At 48.7% G+C, this 20,847-nt stretch overlaps 5 non-coding genes across 5 annotated transcripts; all 5 read left to right on the top strand.

Moving 5' to 3' along the window:
- The first annotated feature begins 3,511 nt into the window (after positions 1-3,511).
- On the top strand, positions 3,512-3,583 carry TRNAP-AGG (transfer RNA proline (anticodon AGG)). Its single transcript has one exon. It is a non-coding gene; the product is annotated as a tRNA-Pro (tRNA).
- A 3,511-nt stretch (positions 3,584-7,094) lies between these two features.
- Positions 7,095-7,166, top strand: TRNAP-AGG (transfer RNA proline (anticodon AGG)). Its single transcript has one exon. It is a non-coding gene; the product is annotated as a tRNA-Pro (tRNA).
- A 3,511-nt stretch (positions 7,167-10,677) lies between these two features.
- On the top strand, positions 10,678-10,749 carry TRNAP-AGG (transfer RNA proline (anticodon AGG)). The gene has a single exon. It is a non-coding gene; the product is annotated as a tRNA-Pro (tRNA).
- A 3,512-nt stretch (positions 10,750-14,261) lies between these two features.
- Positions 14,262-14,333, top strand: TRNAP-AGG (transfer RNA proline (anticodon AGG)). The gene has a single exon. It is a non-coding gene; the product is annotated as a tRNA-Pro (tRNA).
- A 3,511-nt stretch (positions 14,334-17,844) lies between these two features.
- On the top strand, positions 17,845-17,916 carry TRNAP-AGG (transfer RNA proline (anticodon AGG)). Its single transcript has one exon. It is a non-coding gene; the product is annotated as a tRNA-Pro (tRNA).
- Positions 17,917-20,847: the final 2,931 nt, after the last annotated feature.

Below are 20,847 nucleotides of genomic sequence, written 5' to 3'. Positions count from 1 at the left end.
ATTTTAGCGGAAAACAATCAAATCCTGCTCAAAATACACAACCCCTCAACATTTCTCATTTTACTCGAAGCATTGTTGCGCAAAACATATTTTTTGCCTCAGGCGAAAAATGGATTACAATGCCTTGGCTTCCTTCCTGCTTGCTCTCAGTGCGCCCTGTGTGATGATTTCACAGGCTCTCCTTCCTGGCATTTAGGCATCAGATATTTGTCTGTCTCTGCCCGCAGCTATGGGATTTTTCAGGACGTCTGAGTGTATGCATGCTGGCCGACACCGCTGCAATTTTCACACTTACCCCTCGCATTCCGAGCAACTGCTGATAAAGTATAGAGGAAATCGTGCAAACATATGAGGGGAACTGTGCTCCTTCAGTCAAATCAGCAAGCTTGTTTCTGTAGTGTAGTGGTTATCACGTTCGCCTCACACGCGAAAAGTCCCCGGTTTGAGACCGGGCAGAAACACTTGGCAGCAGCAGCTTTTGTGTTTGCTCCCTAAAACCTCAGTCTCTCTCAATGCACACTTAGACAGAAATGACCTTTAAAAACTTGTGACCTGTGTAAAACGTGCTTTACTATTGCAGGACGCTAAAAAGTTATCTGCATCCCTCGGTGGTCGTGCATGTGCATTGTTTCTTGTTCTGTTTTTTTTTTTTTTTCTTGGCCATGTTATATTGTGGGGCCTTTAAAGCTGTGACTTTGATAGGAACATTGCAAGCGGCAAAATCAACAAGTGCAGACTGAAGAGTCCGACCTGCACACTGTTTTGGCTGTCAGGATGGCCGAGTGGTCTAAGGCGCCAGACTCAAGAGAGCTTGATCTTCAGTGAAGCTGAGCCTTCTGGTCTCTTCATGGAGGCGTGGGTTCAAATCCCACTTCTGACAGGTGTATTTTCTTCCCTTAAATCTTGCTCTGCTTGCAGAGCCAGCTCCTCACACCACTATCTTTGGAAGCTGCTGTGGCATGTGAGGAGAAATCCACCAACCCATCGGCTGGGCCCTCAATCAAAATTCTGTGTATTACTGGAAGGGGCGTCTCAGGCACACCTTCTGTTAGAGCTGCACTTTATGACAGTAACTACCATGCTGGTTTCTACTTAAGCAGTTGATTCTATCGTTTGAAGTGAGGCTCTCCTGCCACCTTTTGGGCAAAGAAGACTCTGCCCCTGCAACAACACAGGCAGACAAGCTCAAACTAGGTTTCTTGGTTAGGTGGGCGGAGCATATTGGCAATGGTGCCTCCTCGTGACTTGCAATTTACATGAAGAAGACAGAGAGGCAGCTGGGAGTAGGCAGTACCCATGAACCCCTGAACACTGTCTTGCGACTAGCACACAATTCTGAAATGAGGCGGGGGAAAGGAGGTGATTTCCCCATCAAGGGCCATTCCGGGAAATCAGCCACCCTGCGTCTCCCAGGTGAGTGTTTCAGGCCTATGAGCCACTAATATAAATCTCGCCTGATCGAGCCTGATCGAGCGCTGACCGAGCAAGTGTGCTTGAATCCAAGAGGCATGCTCCTCTGGCTCAAGAGCTAGCAGGCCCTTCAGTGCTTCTGGTTGGGAAATCTAAGGTGCAAGGGTCCATGACTAGCAGCGGGTTACAACTACCAGAAAGGGTCTGCTTTTCACATCAGTCCCCTAGTTCAGCTCACTGGCACAGGGCATTTTGACTACCTCTTGCCTTGCTAGAGACAAACAAAAAATCCTTGACAGAAAACATCAATTGCTATGGCACGCTTAGAGAGAGAGAGCCTCCAAATGGCCCTGCTTTTCTGAAAGACGCTTCAGAAGATGTTTCAAATGACTATGCAGCGGCAGTCTAGTTGGTATAGGGGTATGATTCTCGCTTCGGGTGTGAGAGGACCTCGGTTCAAATCCCAGACAAACCCCTACCTTTAGAGGTTCAGTCTGTGTTTTAAACAGGAGTATTTCTGCTTTTCACTCTTGTAAGATGTCATGTTGCAATGCAATACATGCTTTATACTGGCGTCGAGACGGTTCAGCATCATGAAGGTATGCGAGATTTCTTTGCAACTGCTTTTCTGTGCTGGAGCAGCAGTGCTCGTAGGAACATTAAATGCACAGTGCTTCTCCATGGTAATTTCGGGTCCAGTTCTGAAATCACCTCTTGGAATGAAAGTGATCCCAGTTCCTTTCTTCCAAGGGAAGAGATTGTGTTCCGGAAGGCTCAGCTTTGAGCGTCATGAACATTGGCCCTCATCCTTGCATCCCAGTCCAATGCATAGCCACATAAAGCAAGCAGGTGTGTCTGTTTCCATAGTGTGGTGGTTCCAGTACAATGCATAGCCACATGAAGCAAGCCGGCAAGTGTGTCTGCTTGTGTAGTGTAGTGGTTATCATGCGCACCTCACATGCGAAAGGTCCCTGGTTCGAGTCGCTGGGCTTTTTCACAGTATTTGCATTTCCTGCCTCACCTGACAGGCAAGCTGAGATAAAAGAGACTGTGTCTATCCCTCACCATCGTGAGGTACTACGCTCCTGGGGCATCTGTCACAGCTCACCAAGAGGAGTTGCGCCAGCTTACGGCAGTCAGTTGCTCACTGTTTGACCTTTGCAATGAAGCCTGAGCCTACAGCATTCAAGCCAGCCAAGGAAGGAAGGTACGAGAGCGAAAATAGCTTTCCTGCCCTCACCAAGAACACACACCTTGAGCAAATAAAGTGCCAGACTTACAAGGCCCTATCGCCACCGGAGCATCACTTTTAGTGACGCCCCGGTGGCACTATGCACTGCGCGGTATTTACAAGATGGCGTTCAGCCACTTTTTGTGGCTTAACACCACCTTGTAAATACGGCCCCTTAGCACGCAGCGCGTTCCCTGGAAGGGGCGTGCAATGGGTGTTGTTGGGAGTGTGCCACAGCAACACCATAGCATTTTGATGCTGCTCCAGATTTAGGAGTTGGCGTAAATCTGCGTCAGCGCCAAAATCCAACGCCATCCCAGGGGTGTCGTTAGAGTGGCGCACTGAGGAGAAATGTTTTCATTTCTCCTTGTTTTTGCTCTTGCTATGTGTGATGCATTCTGCAGCACACATAGAAGTAAGAGCAAATCACCATTGAAGATTTTTTTTTTGGGCAGGAAGGTGTCCCTTCCTGCACAAAAACAATTTCCCCCTCAACGCAGTCATCCTTGTACCATGGTGCAAGAACGGCTGCGTTGGCGCTCAGCAGGTAATTTAGAGCTGGCGCAGGGGGAAGCACAGGGGTGCGCTGTATTCTACTAAATACGGCGCTTTCCTGCATTTTGAAAATGACGGCACGTGGGGCTTGCAAATTTGGCACAGCGTCGCGCTTAGTCATTTTCTTGTAAATCTGGGCCAAAATGTCTAAAGGATAGAGGCTTTTTATGTCATGTTCGATGAAGACCATGCAAATGACTCTAGTCGTACTGCAAAAGAGAGCACCATGTGCAGTTTCTTGCTTTGGGATGTAGTCTCCCACTCTCTGTCACCAATCCTCCGAGCAGGGTCGGAGCCGTTGCATTTCTGTGCCCAGGCTCGTTGGTCTAGGGGTATGATTCTCGCTTAGGGTGCGAGAGGTCCCGGGTTCAAATCCCGGACGAGCCCATTTTAGCGGAAAACAATCAAATCCTGCTCAAAATACACAACCCCTCAACATTTCTCATTTTACTCGAAGCATTGTTGCGCAAAACATATTTTTTGCCTCAGGCGAAAAATGGATTACAATGCCTTGGCTTCCTTCCTGCTTGCTCTCAGTGCGCCCTGTGTGATGATTTCACAGGCTCTCCTTCCTGGCATTTAGGCATCAGATATTTGTCTGTCTCTGCCCGCAGCTATGGGATTTTTCAGGACGTCTGAGTGTATGCATGCTGGCCGACACCGCTGCAATTTTCACACTTACCCCTCGCATTCCGAGCAACTGCTGATAAAGTATAGAGGAAATCGTGCAAACATATGAGGGGAACTGTGCTCCTTCAGTCAAATCAGCAAGCTTGTTTCTGTAGTGTAGTGGTTATCACGTTCGCCTCACACGCGAAAAGTCCCCGGTTTGAGACCGGGCAGAAACACTTGGCAGCAGCAGCTTTTGTGTTTGCTCCCTAAAACCTCAGTCTCTCTCAATGCACACTTAGACAGAAATGACCTTTAAAAACTTGTGACCTGTGTAAAACGTGCTTTACTATTGCAGGACGCTAAAAAGTTATCTGCATCCCTCGGTGGTCGTGCATGTGCATTGTTTCTTGTTCTGTTTTTTTTTTTTTTTCTTGGCCATGTTATATTGTGGGGCCTTTAAAGCTGTGACTTTGATAGGAACATTGCAAGCGGCAAAATCAACAAGTGCAGACTGAAGAGTCCGACCTGCACACTGTTTTGGCTGTCAGGATGGCCGAGTGGTCTAAGGCGCCAGACTCAAGAGAGCTTGATCTTCAGTGAAGCTGAGCCTTCTGGTCTCTTCATGGAGGCGTGGGTTCAAATCCCACTTCTGACAGGTGTATTTTCTTCCCTTAAATCTTGCTCTGCTTGCAGAGCCAGCTCCTCAGACCACTATCTTTGGAAGCTGCTGTGGCATGTGAGGAGAAATCCACCAACCCATCGGCTGGGCCCTCAATCAAAATTCTGTGTATTACTGGAAGGGGCGTCTCAGGCACACCTTCTGTTAGAGCTGCACTTTATGACAGTAACTACCATGCTGGTTTCTACTTAAGCAGTTGATTCTATCGTTTGAAGTGAGGCTCTCCTGCCACCTTTTGGGCAAAGAAGACTCTGCCCCTGCAACAACACAGGCAGACAAGCTCAAACTAGGTTTCTTGGTTAGGTGGGCGGAGCATATTGGCAATGGTGCCTCCTCGTGACTTGCAATTTACATGAAGAAGACAGAGAGGCAGCTGGGAGTAGGCAGTACCCATGAACCCCTGAACACTGTCTTGCGACTAGCACACAATTCTGAAATGAGGCGGGGGAAAGGAGGTGATTTCCCCATCAAGGGCCATTCCGGGAAATCAGCCACCCTGCGTCTCCCAGGTGAGTGTTTCAGGCCTATGAGCCACTAATATAAATCTCACCTGATCGAGCCTGATTGAGCGCTGACCGAGCAAGTGTGCTTGAATCCAAGAGGCATGCTCCTCTGGCTCAAGAGCTAGCAGGCCCTTCAGTGCTTCTGGTTGGGAAATCTAAGGTGCAAGGGTCCATGACTAGCAGCGGGTTACAACTACCAGAAAGGGTCTGCTTTTCACATCAGTCCCCTAGTTCAGCTCACTGGCACAGGGCATTTTGACTACCTCTTGCCTTGCTAGAGACAAACAAAAAATCCTTGACAGAAAACATCAATTGCTATGGCACGCTTAGAGAGAGAGAGCCTCCAAATGGCCCTGCTTTTCTGAAAGACGCTTCAGAAGATGTTTCAAATGACTATGCAGCGGCAGTCTAGTTGGTATAGGGGTATGATTCTCGCTTCGGGTGTGAGAGGACCTCGGTTCAAATCCCAGACAAACCCCTACCTTTATAGGTTCAGTCTGTGTTTTAAACAGGAGTATTTCTGCTTTTCACTCTTGTAAGATGTCATGTTGCAATGCAATACATGCTTTATACTGGCGTCGAGACGGTTCAGCATCATGAAGGTATGCGAGATTTCTTTGCAACTGCTTTTCTGTGCTGGAGCAGCAGTGCTCGTAGGAACATTAAATGCACAGTGCTTCTCCATGGTAATTTCGGGTCCAGTTCTGAAATCACCTCTTGGAATGAAAGTGATCCCAGTTCCTTTCTTCCAAGGGAAGAGATTGTGTTCCGGAAGGCTCAGCTTTGAGCGTCAATAACATTGGCCCTCATCCTTGCATCCCAGTCCAATGCATAGCCACATAAAGCAAGCAGGTGTGTCTGTTTCCATAGTGTGGTGGTTCCAGTACAATGCATAGCCACATGAAGCAAGCCGGCAAGTGTGTCTGCTTGTGTAGTGTAGTGGTTATCATGCGCACCTCACATGCGAAAGGTCCCTGGTTCGAGTCGCTGGGCTTTTTCACAGTATTTGCATTTCCTGCCTCACCTGACAGGCAAGCTGAGATAAAAGAGACTGTGTCTATCCCTCACCATCGTGAGGTACTACGCTCCTGGGGCATCTGTCACAGCTCACCAAGAGGAGTTGCGCCAGCTTACGGCAGTCAGTTGCTCACTGTTTGACCTTTGCAATGAAGCCTGAGCCTACAGCATTCAAGCCAGCCAAGGAAGGAAGGTACGAGAGCGAAAATAGCTTTCCTGCCCTCACCAAGAACACACACCTTGAGCAAATAAAGTGCCAGACTTACAAGGCCCTATCGCCACCGGAGCATCACTTTTAGTGACGCCCCGGTGGCACTATGCACTGCGCGGTATTTACAAGATGGCGTTCAGCCACTTTTTGTGGCTTAACACCACCTTGTAAATACGGCCCCTTAGCACGCAGCGCGTTCCCTGGAAGGGGCGTGCAATGGGTGTTGTTGGGAGTGTGCCACAGCAACACCATAGCATTTTGATGCTGCTCCAGATTTAGGAGTTGGCGTAAATCTGCGTCAGCGCCAAAATCCAACGCCATCCCAGGGGTGTCGTTAGAGTGGCGCACTGAGGAGAAATGTTTTCATTTCTCCTTGTTTTTGCTCTTGCTATGTGTGATGCATTCTGCAGCACACATAGAAGTAAGAGCAAATCACCATTGAAGATTTTTTTTTTGGGCAGGAAGGTGTCCCTTCCTGCACAAAAACAATTTCCCCCTCAACGCAGTCATCCTTGTACCATGGTGCAAGAACGGCTGCGTTGGCGCTCAGCAGCTAATTTAGAGCTGGCGCAGGGGGAAGCACAGGGGTGCGCTGTATTCTACTAAATACGGCGCTTTCCTGCATTTTGAAAATGACGGCACGTGGGGCTTGCAAATTTGGCACAGCGTCGCGCTTAGTCATTTTCTTGTAAATCTGGGCCAAAATGTCTAAAGGATAGAGGCTTTTTATGTCATGTTCGATGAAGACCATGCAAATGACTCTAGTCGTACTGCAAAAGAGAGCACCATGTGCAGTTTCTTGCTTTGGGATGTAGTCTCCCACTCTCTGTCACCAATCCTCCGAGCAGGGTCGGAGCCGTTGCATTTCTGTGCCCAGGCTCGTTGGTCTAGGGGTATGATTCTCGCTTAGGGTGCGAGAGGTCCCGGGTTCAAATCCCGGACGAGCCCATTTTAGCGGAAAACAATCAAATCCTGCTCAAAATACACAACCCCTCAACATTTCTCATTTTACTCGAAGCATTGTTGCGCAAAACATATTTTTTGCCTCAGGCGAAAAATGGATTACAATGCCTTGGCTTCCTTCCTGCTTGCTCTCAGTGCGCCCTGTGTGATGATTTCACAGGCTCTCCTTCCTGGCATTTAGGCATCAGATATTTGTCTGTCTCTGCCCGCAGCTATGGGATTTTTCAGGACGTCTGAGTGTATGCATGCTGGCCGACACCGCTGCAATTTTCACACTTACCCCTCGCATTCCGAGCAACTGCTGATAAAGTATAGAGGAAATCGTGCAAACATATGAGGGGAACTGTGCTCCTTCAGTCAAATCAGCAAGCTTGTTTCTGTAGTGTAGTGGTTATCACGTTCGCCTCACACGCGAAAAGTCCCCGGTTTGAGACCGGGCAGAAACACTTGGCAGCAGCAGCTTTTGTGTTTGCTCCCTAAAACCTCAGTCTCTCTCAATGCACACTTAGACAGAAATGACCTTTAAAAACTTGTGACCTGTGTAAAACGTGCTTTACTATTGCAGGACGCTAAAAAGTTATCTGCATCCCTCGGTGGTCGTGCATGTGCATTGTTTCTTGTTCTGTTTTTTTTTTTTTTTCTTGGCCATGTTATATTGTGGGGCCTTTAAAGCTGTGACTTTGATAGGAACATTGCAAGCGGCAAAATCAACAAGTGCAGACTGAAGAGTCCGACCTGCGCACTGTTTTGGCTGTCAGGATGGCCGAGTGGTCTAAGGCGCCAGACTCAAGAGAGCTTGATCTTCAGTGAAGCTGAGCCTTCTGGTCTCTTCATGGAGGCGTGGGTTCAAATCCCACTTCTGACAGGTGTATTTTCTTCCCTTAAATCTTGCTCTGCTTGCAGAGCCAGCTCCCCAGACCACTATCTTTGGAAGCTGCTGTGGCATGTGAGGAGAAATCCACCAACCCATCGGCTGGGCCCTCAATCAAAATTCTGTGTATTACTGGAAGGGGCGTCTCAGGCACACCTTCTGTTAGAGCTGCACTTTATGACAGTAACTACCATGCTGGTTTCTACTTAAGCAGTTGATTCTATCGTTTGAAGTGAGGCTCTCCTGCCACCTTTTGGGCAAAGAAGACTCTGCCCCTGCAACAACACAGGCAGACAAGCTCAAACTAGGTTTCTTGGTTAGGTGGGCGGAGCATATTGGCAATGGTGCCTCCTCGTGACTTGCAATTTACATGAAGAAGACAGAGAGGCAGCTGGGAGTAGGCAGTACCCATGAACCCCTGAACACTGTCTTGCGACTAGCACACAATTCTGAAATGAGGCGGGGGAAAGGAGGTGATTTCCCCATCAAGGGCCATTCCGGGAAATCAGCCACCCTGCGTCTCCCAGGTGAGTGTTTCAGGCCTATGAGCCACTAATATAAATCTCGCCTGATCGAGCCTGATCGAGCGCTGACCGAGCAAGTGTGCTTGAATCCAAGAGGCATGCTCCTCTGGCTCAAGAGCTAGCAGGCCCTTCAGTGCTTCTGGTTGGGAAATCTAAGGTGCAAGGGTCCATGACTAGCAGCGGGTTACAACTACCAGAAAGGGTCTGCTTTTCACATCAGTCCCCTAGTTCAGCTCACTGGCACAGGGCATTTTGACTACCTCTTGCCTTGCTAGAGACAAACAAAAAATCCTTGACAGAAAACATCAATTGCTATGGCACGCTTAGAGAGAGAGAGCCTCCAAATGGCCCTGCTTTTCTGAAAGACGCTTCAGAAGATGTTTCAAATGACTATGCAGCGGCAGTCTAGTTGGTATAGGGGTATGATTCTCGCTTCGGGTGTGAGAGGACCTCGGTTCAAATCCCAGACAAACCCCTACCTTTATAGGTTCAGTCTGTGTTTTAAACAGGAGTATTTCTGCTTTTCACTCTTGTAAGATGTCATGTTGCAATGCAATACATGCTTTATACTGGCGTCGAGACGGTTCAGCATCATGAAGGTATGCGAGATTTCTTTGCAACTGCTTTTCTGTGCTGGAGCAGCAGTGCTCGTAGGAACATTAAATGCACAGTGCTTCTCCATGGTAATTTCGGGTCCAGTTCTGAAATCACCTCTTGGAATGAAAGTGATCCCAGTTCCTTTCTTCCAAGGGAAGAGATTGTGTTCCGGAAGGCTCAGCTTTGAGCGTCATGAACATTGGCCCTCATCCTTGCATCCCAGTCCAATGCATAGCCACATAAAGCAAGCAGGTGTGTCTGTTTCCATAGTGTGGTGGTTCCAGTACAATGCATAGCCACATGAAGCAAGCCGGCAAGTGTGTCTGCTTGTGTAGTGTAGTGGTTATCATGCGCACCTCACATGCGAAAGGTCCCTGGTTCGAGTCGCTGGGCTTTTTCACAGTATTTGCATTTCCTGCCTCACCTGACAGGCAAGCTGAGATAAAAGAGACTGTGTCTATCCCTCACCATCGTGAGGTACTACGCTCCTGGGGCATCTGTCACAGCTCACCAAGAGGAGTTGCGCCAGCTTACGGCAGTCAGTTGCTCACTGTTTGACCTTTGCAATGAAGCCTGAGCCTACAGCATTCAAGCCAGCCAAGGAAGGAAGGTACGAGAGCGAAAATAGCTTTCCTGCCCTCACCAAGAACACACACCTTGAGCAAATAAAGTGCCAGACTTACAAGGCCCTATCGCCACCGGAGCATCACTTTTAGTGACGCCCCGGTGGCACTATGCACTGCGCGGTATTTACAAGATGGCGTTCAGCCACTTTTTGTGGCTTAACACCACCTTGTAAATACGGCCCCTTAGCACGCAGCGCGTTCCCTGGAAGGGGCGTGCAATGGGTGTTGTTGGGAGTGTGCCACAGCAACACCATAGCATTTTGATGCTGCTCCAGATTTAGGAGTTGGCGTAAATCTGCGTCAGCGCCAAAATCCAACGCCATCCCAGGGGTGTCGTTAGAGTGGCGCACTGAGGAGAAATGTTTTCATTTCTCCTTGTTTTTGCTCTTGCTATGTGTGATGCATTCTGCAGCACACATAGAAGTAAGAGCAAATCACCATTGAAGATTTTTTTTTTGGGCAGGAAGGTGTCCCTTCCTGCACAAAAACAATTTCCCCCTCAACGCAGTCATCCTTGTACCATGGTGCAAGAACGGCTGCGTTGGCGCTCAGCAGCTAATTTAGAGCTGGCGCAGGGGGAAGCACAGGGGTGCGCTGTATTCTACTAAATACGGCGCTTTCCTGCATTTTGAAAATGACGGCACGTGGGGCTTGCAAATTTGGCACAGCGTCGCGCTTAGTCATTTTCTTGTAAATCTGGGCCAAAATGTCTAAAGGATAGAGGCTTTTTATGTCATGTTCGATGAAGACCATGCAAATGACTCTAGTCGTACTGCAAAAGAGAGCACCATGTGCAGTTTCTTGCTTTGGGATGTAGTCTCCCACTCTCTGTCACCAATCCTCCGAGCAGGGTCGGAGCCGTTGCATTTCTGTGCCCAGGCTCGTTGGTCTAGGGGTATGATTCTCGCTTAGGGTGCGAGAGGTCCCGGGTTCAAATCCCGGACGAGCCCATTTTAGCGGAAAACAATCAAATCCTGCTCAAAATACACAACCCCTCAACATTTCTCATTTTACTCGAAGCATTGTTGCGCAAAACATATTTTTTGCCTCAGGCGAAAAATGGATTACAATGCCTTGGCTTCCTTCCTGCTTGCTCTCAGTGCGCCCTGTGTGATGATTTCACAGGCTCTCCTTCCTGGCATTTAGGCATCAGATATTTGTCTGTCTCTGCCCGCAGCTATGGGATTTTTCAGGACGTCTGAGTGTATGCATGCTGGCCGACACCGCTGCAATTTTCACACTTACCCCTCGCATTCCGAGCAACTGCTGATAAAGTATAGAGGAAATCGTGCAAACATATGAGGGGAACTGTGCTCCTTCAGTCAAATCAGCAAGCTTGTTTCTGTAGTGTAGTGGTTATCACGTTCGCCTCACACGCGAAAAGTCCCTGGTTTGAGACCGGGCAGAAACACTTGGCAGCAGCAGCTTTTGTGTTTGCTCCCTAAAACCTCAGTCTCTCTCAATGCACACTTAGACAGAAATGACCTTTAAAAACTTGTGACCTGTGTAAAACGTGCTTTACTATTGCAGGACGCTAAAAAGTTATCTGCATCCCTCGGTGGTCGTGCATGTGCATTGTTTCTTGTTCTGTTTTTTTTTTTTCTTTCTTGGCCATGTTATATTGTGGGGCCTTTAAAGCTGTGACTTTGATAGGAACATTGCAAGCGGCAAAATCAACAAGTGCAGACTGAAGAGTCCGACCTGCACACTGTTTTGGCTGTCAGGATGGCCGAGTGGTCTAAGGCGCCAGACTCAAGAGAGCTTGATCTTCAGTGAAGCTGAGCCTTCTGGTCTCTTCATGGAGGCGTGGGTTCAAATCCCACTTCTGACAGGTGTATTTTCTTCCCTTAAATCTTGCTCTGCTTGCAGAGCCAGCTCCTCAGACCACTATCTTTGGAAGCTGCTGTGGCATGTGAGGAGAAATCCACCAACCCATCGGCTGGGCCCTCAATCAAAATTCTGTGTATTACTGGAAGGGGCGTCTCAGGCACACCTTCTGTTAGAGCTGCACTTTATGACAGTAACTACCATGCTGGTTTCTACTTAAGCAGTTGATTCTATCGTTTGAAGTGAGGCTCTCCTGCCACCTTTTGGGCAAAGAAGACTCTGCCCCTGCAACAACACAGGCAGACAAGCTCAAACTAGGTTTCTTGGTTAGGTGGGCGGAGCATATTGGCAATGGTGCCTCCTCGTGACTTGCAATTTACATGAAGAAGACAGAGAGGCAGCTGGGAGTAGGCAGTACCCATGAACCCCTGAACACTGTCTTGCGACTAGCACACAATTCTGAAATGAGGCGGGGGAAAGGAGGTGATTTCCCCATCAAGGGCCATTCCGGGAAATCAGCCACCCTGCGTCTCCCAGGTGAGTGTTTCAGGCCTATGAGCCACTAATATAAATCTCGCCTGATCGAGCCTGATCGAGCGCTGACCGAGCAAGTGTGCTTGAATCCAAGAGGCATGCTCCTCTGGCTCAAGAGCTAGCAGGCCCTTCAGTGCTTCTGGTTGGGAAATCTAAGGTGCAAGGGTCCATGACTAGCAGCGGGTTACAACTACCAGAAAAGGTCTGCTTTTCACATCAGTCCCCTAGTTCAGCTCACTGGCACAGGGCATTTTGACTACCTCTTGCCTTGCTAGAGACAAACAAAAAATCCTTGACAGAAAACATCAATTGCTATGGCACGCTTAGAGAGAGAGAGCCTCCAAATGGCCCTGCTTTTCTGAAAGACGCTTCAGAAGATGTTTCAAATGACTATGCAGCGGCAGTCTAGTTGGTATAGGGGTATGATTCTCGCTTCGGGTGTGAGAGGACCTCGGTTCAAATCCCAGACAAACCCCTACCTTTAGAGGTTCAGTCTGTGTTTTAAACAGGAGTATTTCTGCTTTTCACTCTTGTAAGATGTCATGTTGCAATGCAATACATGCTTTATACTGGCGTCGAGACGGTTCAGCATCATGAAGGTATGCGAGATTTCTTTGCAACTGCTTTTCTGTGCTGGAGCAGCAGTGCTCGTAGGAACATTAAATGCACAGTGCTTCTCCATGGTAATTTCGGGTCCAGTTCTGAAATCACCTCTTGGAATGAAAGTGATCCCAGTTCCTTTCTTCCAAGGGAAGAGATTGTGTTCCGGAAGGCTCAGCTTTGAGCGTCATGAACATTGGCCCTCATCCTTGCATCCCAGTCCAATGCATAGCCACATAAAGCAAGCAGGTGTGTCTGTTTCCATAGTGTGGTGGTTCCAGTACAATGCATAGCCACATGAAGCAAGCCGGCAAGTGTGTCTGCTTGTGTAGTGTAGTGGTTATCATGCGCACCTCACATGCGAAAGGTCCCTGGTTCGAGTCGCTGGGCTTTTTCACAGTATTTGCATTTCCTGCCTCACCTGACAGGCAAGCTGAGATAAAAGAGACTGTGTCTATCCCTCACCATCGTGAGGTACTACGCTCCTGGGGCATCTGTCACAGCTCACCAAGAGGAGTTGCGCCAGCTTACGGCAGTCAGTTGCTCACTGTTTGACCTTTGCAATGAAGCCTGAGCCTACAGCATTCAAGCCAGCCAAGGAAGGAAGGTACGAGAGCGAAAATAGCTTTCCTGCCCTCACCAAGAACACACACCTTGAGCAAATAAAGTGCCAGACTTACAAGGCCCTATCGCCACCGGAGCATCACTTTTAGTGACGCCCCGGTGGCACTATGCACTGCGCGGTATTTACAAGATGGCGTTCAGCCACTTTTTGTGGCTTAACACCACCTTGTAAATACGGCCCCTTAGCACGCAGCGCGTTCCCTGGAAGGGGCGTGCAATGGGTGTTGTTGGGAGTGTGCCACAGCAACACCATAGCATTTTGATGCTGCTCCAGATTTAGGAGTTGGCGTAAATCTGCGTCAGCGCCAAAATCCAACGCCATCCCAGGGGTGTCGTTAGAGTGGCGCACTGAGGAGAAATGTTTTCATTTCTCCTTGTTTTTGCTCTTGCTATGTGTGATGCATTCTGCAGCACACATAGAAGTAAGAGCAAATCACCATTGAAGATTTTTTTTTTGGGCAGGAAGGTGTCCCTTCCTGCACAAAAACAATTTCCCCCTCAACGCAGTCATCCTTGTACCATGGTGCAAGAACGGCTGCGTTGGCGCTCAGCAGCTAATTTAGAGCTGGCGCAGGGGGAAGCACAGGGGTGCGCTGTATTCTACTAAATACGGCGCTTTCCTGCATTTTGAAAATGACGGCACGTGGGGCTTGCAAATTTGGCACAGCGTCGCGCTTAGTCATTTTCTTGTAAATCTGGGCCAAAATGTCTAAAGGATAGAGGCTTTTTATGTCATGTTCGATGAAGACCATGCAAATGACTCTAGTCGTACTGCAAAAGAGAGCACCATGTGCAGTTTCTTGCTTTGGGATGTAGTCTCCCACTCTCTGTCACCAATCCTCCGAGCAGGGTCGGAGCCGTTGCATTTCTGTGCCCAGGCTCGTTGGTCTAGGGTTATGATTCTCGCTTAGGGTGCGAGAGGTCCCGGGTTCAAATCCCGGACGAGCCCATTTTAGCGGAAAACAATCAAATCCTGCTCAAAATACACAACCCCTCAACATTTCTCATTTTACTCGAAGCATTGTTGCGCAAAACATATTTTTTGCCTCAGGCGAAAAATGGATTACAATGCCTTGGCTTCCTTCCTGCTTGCTCTCAGTGCGCCCTGTGTGATGATTTCACAGGCTCTCCTTCCTGGCATTTAGGCATCAGATATTTGTCTGTCTCTGCCCGCAGCTATGGGATTTTTCAGGACGTCTGAGTGTATGCATGCTGGCCGACACCGCTGCAATTTTCACACTTACCCCTCGCATTCCGAGCAACTGCTGATAAAGTATAGAGGAAATCGTGCAAACATATGAGGGGAACTGTGCTCCTTCAGTCAAATCAGCAAGCTTGTTTCTGTAGTGTAGTGGTTATCACGTTCGCCTCACACGCGAAAAGTCCCCGGTTTGAGACCGGGCAGAAACACTTGGCAGCAGCAGCTTTTGTGTTTGCTCCCTAAAACCTCAGTCTCTCTCAATGCACACTTAGACAGAAATGACCTTTAAAAACTTGTGACCTGTGTAAAACGTGCTTTACTATTGCAGGACGCTAAAAAGTTATCTGCATCCCTCGGTGGTCGTGCATGTGCATTGTTTCTTGTTCTGTTTTTTTTTTTTTTTCTTGGCCATGTTATATTGTGGGGCCTTTAAAGCTGTGACTTTGATAGGAACATTGCAAGCGGCAAAATCAACAAGTGCAGACTGAAGAGTCCGACCTGCACACTGTTTTGGCTGTCAGGATGGCCGAGTGGTCTAAGGCGCCAGACTCAAGAGAGCTTGATCTTCAGTGAAGCTGAGCCTTCTGGTCTCTTCATGGAGGCGTGGGTTCAAATCCCACTTCTGACAGGTGTATTTTCTTCCCTTAAATCTTGCTCTGCTTGCAGAGCCAGCTCCCCAGACCACTATCTTTGGAAGCTGCTGTGGCATGTGAGGAGAAATCCACCAACCCATCGGCTGGGCCCTCAATCAAAATTCTGTGTATTACTGGAAGGGGCGTCTCAGGCACACCTTCTGTTAGAGCTGCACTTTATGACAGTAACTACCATGCTGGTTTCTACTTAAGCAGTTGATTCTATCGTTTGAAGTGAGGCTCTCCTGCCACCTTTTGGGCAAAGAAGACTCTGCCCCTGCAACAACACAGGCAGACAAGCTCAAACTAGGTTTCTTGGTTAGGTGGGCGGAGCATATTGGCAATGGTGCCTCCTCGTGACTTGCAATTTACATGAAGAAGACAGAGAGGCAGCTGGGAGTAGGCAGTACCCATGAACCCCTGAACACTGTCTTGCGACTAGCACACAATTCTGAAATGAGGCGGGGGAAAGGAGGTGATTTCCCCATCAAGGGCCATTCCGGGAAATCAGCCACCCTGCGTCTCCCAGGTGAGTGTTTCAGGCCTATGAGCCACTAATATAAATCTCGCCTGATCGAGCCTGATCGAGCGCTGACCGAGCAAGTGTGCTTGAATCCAAGAGGCATGCTCCTCTGGCTCAAGAGCTAGCAGGCCCTTCAGTGCTTCTGGTTGGGAAATCTAAGGTGCAAGGGTCCATGACTAGCAGCGGGTTACAACTACCAGAAAGGGTCTGCTTTTCACATCAGTCCCCTAGTTCAGCTCACTGGCACAGGGCATTTTGACTACCTCTTGCCTTGCTAGAGACAAACAAAAAATCCTTGACAGAAAACATCAATTGCTATGGCACGCTTAGAGAGAGAGAGCCTCCAAATGGCCCTGCTTTTCTGAAAGACGCTTCAGAAGATGTTTCAAATGACTATGCAGCGGCAGTCTAGTTGGTATAGGGGTATGATTCTCGCTTCGGGTGTGAGAGGACCTCGGTTCAAATCCCAGACAAACCCCTACCTTTAGAGGTTCAGTCTGTGTTTTAAACAGGAGTATTTCTGCTTTTCACTCTTGTAAGATGTCATGTTGCAATGCAATACATGCTTTATACTGGCGTCGAGACGGTTCAGCATCATGAAGGTATGCGAGATTTCTTTGCAACTGCTTTTCTGTGCTGGAGCAGCAGTGCTCGTAGGAACATTAAATGCACAGTGCTTCTCCATGGTAATTTCGGGTCCAGTTCTGAAATCACCTCTTGGAATGAAAGTGATCCCAGTTCCTTTCTTCCAAGGGAAGAGATTGTGTTCCGGAAGGCTCAGCTTTGAGCGTCATGAACATTGGCCCTCATCCTTGCATCCCAGTCCAATGCATAGCCACATAAAGCAAGCAGGTGTGTCTGTTTCCATAGTGTGGTGGTTCCAGTACAATGCATAGCCACATGAAGCAAGCCGGCAAGTGTGTCTGCTTGTGTAGTGTAGTGGTTATCATGCGCACCTCACATGCGAAAGGTCCCTGGTTCGAGTCGCTGGGCTTTTTCACAGTATTTGCATTTCCTGCCTCACCTGACAGGCAAGCTGAGATAAAAGAGACTGTGTCTATCCCTCACCATCGTGAGGTACTACGCTCCTGGGGCATCTGTCACAGCTCACCAAGAGGAGTTGCGCCAGCTTACGGCAGTCAGTTGCTCACTGTTTGACCTTTGCAATGAAGCCTGAGCCTACAGCATTCAAGCCAGCCAAGGAAGGAAGGTACGAGAGCGAAAATAGCTTTCCTGCCCTCACCAAGAACACACACCTTGAGCAAATAAAGTGCCAGACTTACAAGGCCCTATCGCCACCGGAGCATCACTTTTAGTGACGCCCCGGTGGCACTATGCACTGCGCGGTATTTACAAGATGGCGTTCAGCCACTTTTTGTGGCTTAACACCACCTTGTAAATACGGCCCCTTAGCACGCAGCGCGTTCCCTGGAAGGGGCGTGCAATGGGTGTTGTTGGGAGTGTGCCACAGCAACACCATAGCATTTTGATGCTGCTCCAGATTTAGGAGTTGGCGTAAATCTGCGTCAGCGCCAAAATCCAACGCCATCCCAGGGGTGTCGTTAGAGTGGCGCACTGAGGAGAAATGTTTTCATTTCTCCTTGTTTTTGCTCTTGCTATGTGTGATGCATTCTGCAGCACACATAGAAGTAAGAGCAAATCACCATTGAAGATTTTTTTTTTGGGCAGGAAGGTGTCCCTTCCTGCACAAAAACAATTTCCCCCTCAACGCAGTCATCCTTGTACCATGGTGCAAGAACGGCTGCGTTGGCGCTCAGCAGCTAATTTAGAGCTGGCGCAGGGGGAAGCACAGGGGTGCGCTGTATTCTACTAAATACGGCGCTTTCCTGCATTTTGAAAATGACGGCACGTGGGGCTTGCAAATTTGGCACAGCGTCGCGCTTAGTCATTTTCTTGTAAATCTGGGCCAAAATGTCTAAAGGATAGAGGCTTTTTATGTCATGTTCGATGAAGACCATGCAAATGACTCTAGTCGTACTGCAAAAGAGAGCACCATGTGCAGTTTCTTGCTTTGGGATGTAGTCTCCCACTCTCTGTCACCAATCCTCCGAGCAGGGTCGGAGCCGTTGCATTTCTGTGCCCAGGCTCGTTGGTCTAGGGTTATGATTCTCGCTTAGGGTGCGAGAGGTCCCGGGTTCAAATCCCGGACGAGCCCATTTTAGCGGAAAACAATCAAATCCTGCTCAAAATACACAACCCCTCAACATTTCTCATTTTACTCGAAGCATTGTTGCGCAAAACATATTTTTTGCCTCAGGCGAAAAATGGATTACAATGCCTTGGCTTCCTTCCTGCTTGCTCTCAGTGCGCCCTGTGTGATGATTTCACAGGCTCTCCTTCCTGGCATTTAGGCATCAGATATTTGTCTGTCTCTGCCCGCAGCTATGGGATTTTTCAGGACGTCTGAGTGTATGCATGCTGGCCGACACCGCTGCAATTTTCACACTTACCCCTCGCATTCCGAGCAACTGCTGATAAAGTATAGAGGAAATCGTGCAAACATATGAGGGGAACTGTGCTCCTTCAGTCAAATCAGCAAGCTTGTTTCTGTAGTGTAGTGGTTATCACGTTCGCCTCACACGCGAAAAGTCCCCGGTTTGAGACCGGGCAGAAACACTTGGCAGCAGCAGCTTTTGTGTTTGCTCCCTAAAACCTCAGTCTCTCTCAATGCACACTTAGACAGAAATGACCTTTAAAAACTTGTGACCTGTGTAAAACGTGCTTTACTATTGCAGGACGCTAAAAAGTTATCTGCATCCCTCGGTGGTCGTGCATGTGCATTGTTTCTTGTTCTGTTTTTTTTTTTTTTTCTTGGCCATGTTATATTGTGGGGCCTTTAAAGCTGTGACTTTGATAGGAACATTGCAAGCGGCAAAATCAACAAGTGCAGACTGAAGAGTCCGACCTGCACACTGTTTTGGCTGTCAGGATGGCCGAGTGGTCTAAGGCGCCAGACTCAAGAGAGCTTGATCTTCAGTGAAGCTGAGCCTTCTGGTCTCTTCATGGAGGCGTGGGTTCAAATCCCACTTCTGACAGGTGTATTTTCTTCCCTTAAATCTTGCTCTGCTTGCAGAGCCAGCTCCCCAGACCACTATCTTTGGAAGCTGCTGTGGCATGTGAGGAGAAATCCACCAACCCATCGGCTGGGCCCTCAATCAAAATTCTGTGTATTACTGGAAGGGGCGTCTCAGGCACACCTTCTGTTAGAGCTGCACTTTATGACAGTAACTACCATGCTGGTTTCTACTTAAGCAGTTGATTCTATCGTTTGAAGTGAGGCTCTCCTGCCACCTTTTGGGCAAAGAAGACTCTGCCCCTGCAACAACACAGGCAGACAAGCTCAAACTAGGTTTCTTGGTTAGGTGGGCGGAGCATATTGGCAATGGTGCCTCCTCGTGACTTGCAATTTACATGAAGAAGACAGAGAGGCAGCTGGGAGTAGGCAGTACCCATGAACCCCTGAACACTGTCTTGCGACTAGCACACAATTCTGAAATGAGGCGGGGGAAAGGAGGTGATTTCCCCATCAAGGGCCATTCCGGGAAATCAGCCACCCTGCGTCTCCCAGGTGAGTGTTTCAGGCCTATGAGCCACTAATATAAATCTCGCCTGATCGAGCCTGATCGAGCGCTGACCGAGCAAGTGTGCTTGAATCCAAGAGGCATGCTCCTCTGGCTCAAGAGCTAGCAGGCCCTTCAGTGCTTCTGGTTGGGAAATCTAAGGTGCAAGGGTCCATGACTAGCAGCGGGTTACAACTACCAGAAAGGGTCTGCTTTTCACATCAGTCCCCTAGTTCAGCTCACTGGCACAGGGCATTTTGACTACCTCTTGCCTTGCTAGAGACAAACAAAAAATCCTTGACAGAAAACATCAATTGCTATGGCACGCTTAGAGAGAGAGAGCCTCCAAATGGCCCTGCTTTTCTGAAAGACGCTTCAGAAGATGTTTCAAATGACTATGCAGCGGCAGTCTAGTTGGTATAGGGGTATGATTCTCGCTTCGGGTGTGAGAGGACCTCGGTTCAAATCCCAGACAAACCCCTACCTTTAGAGGTTCAGTCTGTGTTTTAAACAGGAGTATTTCTGCTTTTCACTCTTGTAAGATGTCATGTTGCAATGCAATACATGCTTTATACTGGCGTCGAGACGGTTCAGCATCATGAAGGTATGCGAGATTTCTTTGCAACTGCTTTTCTGTGCTGGAGCAGCAGTGCTCGTAGGAACATTAAATGCACAGTGCTTCTCCATGGTAATTTCGGGTCCAGTTCTGAAATCACCTCTTGGAATGAAAGTGATCCCAGTTCCTTTCTTCCAAGGGAAGAGATTGTGTTCCGGAAGGCTCAGCTTTGAGCGTCATGAACATTGGCCCTCATCCTTGCATCCCAGTCCAATGCATAGCCACATAAAGCAAGCAGGTGTGTCTGTTTCCATAGTGTGGTGGTTCCAGTACAATGCATAGCCACATGAAGCAAGCCGGCAAGTGTGTCTGCTTGTGTAGTGTAGTGGTTATCATGCGCACCTCACATGCGAAAGGTCCCTGGTTCGAGTCGCTGGGCTTTTTCACAGTATTTGCATTTCCTGCCTCACCTGACAGGCAAGCTGAGATAAAAGAGACTGTGTCTATCCCTCACCATCGTGAGGTACTACGCTCCTGGGGCATCTGTCACAGCTCACCAAGAGGAGTTGCGCCAGCTTACGGCAGTCAGTTGCTCACTGTTTGACCTTTGCAATGAAGCCTGAGCCTACAGCATTCAAGCCAGCCAAGGAAGGAAGGTACGAGAGCGAAAATAGCTTTCCTGCCCTCACCAAGAACACACACCTTGAGCAAATAAAGTGCCAGACTTACAAGGCCCTATCGCCACCGGAGCATCACTTTTAGTGACGCCCCGGTGGCACTATGCACTGCGCGGTATTTACAAGATGGCGTTCAGCCACTTTTTGTGGCTTAACACCACCTTGTAAATACGGCCCCTTAGCACGCAGCGCGTTCCCTGGAAGGGGCGTGCAATGGGTGTTGTTGGGAGTGTGCCACAGCAACACCATAGCATTTTGATGCTGCTCCAGATTTAGGAGTTGGCGTAAATCTG

Source organism: Pleurodeles waltl, unplaced genomic scaffold (assembly GCF_031143425.1).
Source record: "Pleurodeles waltl isolate 20211129_DDA unplaced genomic scaffold, aPleWal1.hap1.20221129 scaffold_72, whole genome shotgun sequence".
Classification (NCBI taxonomy): domain Eukaryota; kingdom Metazoa; phylum Chordata; class Amphibia; order Caudata; family Salamandridae; genus Pleurodeles; species Pleurodeles waltl.
The sequence above is the reverse complement of the archived record's forward strand: the minus strand, read 5'-3'. Positions and strand labels throughout refer to the sequence as shown.